The sequence below is a fragment of the Microtus ochrogaster genome, unplaced genomic scaffold, assembly GCF_000317375.1.
Source record: "Microtus ochrogaster isolate Prairie Vole_2 unplaced genomic scaffold, MicOch1.0 UNK60, whole genome shotgun sequence".
NCBI classification, from domain to species: domain Eukaryota; kingdom Metazoa; phylum Chordata; class Mammalia; order Rodentia; family Cricetidae; genus Microtus; species Microtus ochrogaster.
Window position 1 is genome coordinate 1,112,935 of NW_004949158.1, and position 3,210 is coordinate 1,116,144.

At 44.5% G+C, this 3,210-nt stretch overlaps 1 pseudogene; it reads right to left on the bottom strand.

The window, feature by feature from the left end:
- Positions 1-2,965: 2,965 nt before the first annotated feature.
- Positions 2,966-3,210, bottom strand: part of LOC113455538 — a 3,889-nt pseudogene continuing 3,644 nt past the window's right edge.

Genomic DNA, 3,210 nt, shown 5'->3' on the forward strand with positions numbered 1-3,210 from the left:
CCAGCCTGGTCTACAAGAGCTAGTTCCAGGACAGGCTCCAAAACCACAGAGAAACCCTGTCTCAAAAAAACCAATAAATAAATAAAAATAAAATCCACGAAACTGAAGATTGTATTAACTGAATAAACCAGGCTTTTCCTAAATATTGTTGGTCATCACAAAAGTTGTTAAGTGTACCAGTTAGTTTATGTCAACTTGACTCAAAGTTGAGTCCCCTGGGAGGAGGGACCCTCAGCTGAGATGTCTCCATCAGACTGTCCTTATGAGTATGACTGTGGAACATTTTATAAATGAATGATTGATGTGGAAGGACCTAGCCTATTGTGAGTGATGCCACCCCTGGGCAAATGGTCCTGGGTTGTGTAAAAACAAACAAACAAAACAAAACAAGACACCATGCTGAGCAAACTATGGAGCGCTAACCAGCATCCAGCATTACTCCATGGTTCCTCTGCTCCTGTTTGAGTTCCTGCCCTGACTTCTCTCAGTGATGGACTGTGACCTGGAAGTATAAACCAAGAACACTTTTTCCCGTCTTCGTTTGCTTTTGGTCAGAGTTTAACCCAGCAATAGGCATCGCGGAAAAAAGAGAGAGGAATATCACATACTTTTCTCTCTCTCGTGTGTATATATGTGTGATGTGTGGGCTCCTTTGTGTTGGAATATGTAGGGAGAGGCCAGAGTCCAATGTTCAGGGTCTTCCTCAATTTCTATCTACCTTATTTTTGGTTTTAAACCTTTTATTTTATGTGTATGAGTGTTTTGCCTGCATGTATATGTGTGCCTGGTGCCAGAGAAGGTCAGAAGAAGGCACTGGATTTGCTAGAACTGGAGTTACAGATGTTTGTGGATACTGTGGATGCTGGGAGCTGAACCTGGTCCTCTGCAAGAGCAGCCAGTCATCTTAACTGCTGGGCCATTTCTCCAGCTTCCACCATAGTTTTGGAGACAGAGTCTCTGGATGAACCTGAAACTCATCTGTTCTAGTCAGTAAGAGGATTTACTGTGGATGTTGGAGAGATGGCTCAGAGGTTAAGAGTTCTTATACTCTTGCAGAAGGTCTGAGTTCAGTTCCCAGTAGCCATGATGTCTGACTCACAACTACCTGGAACTCCTCTAGAGGATCTGACACTCCTGTGGGACCCTGGGGCACTTTTATATACAATCACATACACATAAACATGTAATTTAAAATAAAATAAATCTTAAAATAAATAAACAACAAACTTTAAAAACGAAAATTTACCTTGAGTGGATTTGAATTCTGTTAAATGGTTTTTTTCTGCACTTTTTTGGAGGTGTGTGGTGGGGGGGTCTTAGTATATTTTTGAGGCTGGTATGGAACTCCTGGGCTTAAATGCTCCTCCTGCTTTAGTTTCCCAAGTAGCTAAGATTGCAGGCATGCACAGCCGCATAGAGCTTCTGTATCTGCCAATACAATCCTATTTTATTTTTGTTTCTAGCCTATTTATGTATGCATTGCTTTTTTAAAAAAAATATCTATGTGCACTGGTGTGAAGGTGTCAGATCCCCTGAAACTAGAGTTACAGACAGTTGTGAGCTGCCATGTGGATGCTGAGAATTGAACCCAACTCCTCTGGAAGAGCAGCCAATGTTCTTGACCACTGAGCCATCTTTCTAGCCCCCTAACCTTTGTTTCTTAGTTGTTTTTCTTTTTATTTTCTTTTTTGCTTGTTTTTACGATACAGGTTTCTCTGTGTAGCCCTGGCTGTCCTGGAACTGCTCTGTAGAACAAGCTGACTTCCAACTCACAGAGCTCTGTCTGCCTCTACCTTTGGAGTGCTGGGAATAAAGGCTGAGTCACCACCACCCGGATGTTTTGTTTGTTTGTTTTGCTTTGTTTTCTGAGATAGGGTTTCTCTATGTAGCCCTGGCTGTCCTGGAACTGCTCTGTAGAACAAGCTGACTTCCAACTCACAGAGCTCTGTCTGCCTCTACCTTTGGAGTGCTGGGAATAAAGGCTGAGTCACCACCACCCGGATGTTTTGTTTGTTTGTTTTGCTTTGTTTTCTGAGATAGGGTTTCTCTATGTAGCCCTGGCTGTCCTGGAACTGCTCTGTAGAACAAGCTGACTTCCAACTCACAGAGCTCTGTCTGCCTCTACCTTTGGAGTGCTGGGAATAAAGGCTGAGTCACCACCACCCGGATGTTTTGTTTGTTTGTTTTGCTTTGTTTTCTGAGATAGGGTTTCTCTATGTAGCCCTGGCTGTCCTGGAACTGCTCTGTAGAACAAGCTGACTTCCAACTCACAGAGCTCTGTCTGCCTCTACCTTTGGAGTGCTGGGAATAAAGGCTGAGTCACCACCACCCGGATGTTTTGTTTGTTTGTTTTGCTTTGTTTTCTGAGATAGGGTTTCTCTATGTAGCCCTGGCTGTCCTGGAACTCATTCTGTAGACCAGGCTGGCCTCAAACTCAAAGAGATGCACCTGCCTCTGCCTCACAAGTACAGGGATTGAAGGTGTGTGCCACTAGTACCCAGCTGTGTGTTGATCTTTTAAAAATAATTTTTTCACTAGTTTAAGAGATAGCAGGTTTCCTTATGGCTTTTTCATACATCTTTAGTGTTGTTGACCCCCCCCCCTATTTCTCACCCCCACATCTCTGTTCCCTTCCTCACTGGAACATTTCCACCCTCCACACCCCCTTCCACCCTCCACCCTTCCACCCTCCACCCTTCCACCCTACACACCCCCCTTCACCTTCATATCACCCGTGTTCTACTGGATCCCACACACCTCAGATTCCCTGTCATGGTCCCATTCTATAGTGTTCTTGACCCCCCCCCCTATTTCTCACCCCCACATCTCTGTTCCCTTCCTCACTGGAACATTTCCACCCTCCACACCCCCTTCCACCCTCCACACCCCCTTCCACCCTCCACACCCTTCCACCCTCCACCCTTCCACCCTCCACACCCCCTTCCACCTTCATATCACCCGTGTTCTACTGGATCCCACACACCTCAGATTCCCTGTCATGGTCCCATTCTACCTTCTTGTCCCCTATGCACAGTCCCTTCCACAGATTCTCATAAGAACCAGATGCTGGTATCTACATGAGGGAGAACATTCGGGGTTTGTCTTTTGAGTCTGGTTAATCAATGTAACATTTTCCAAGTTCCATCCATTTCTTTGCAAATTTGCATGCTTTTCTTATGGCTAAATAAAATTCTATTTTATATATATATA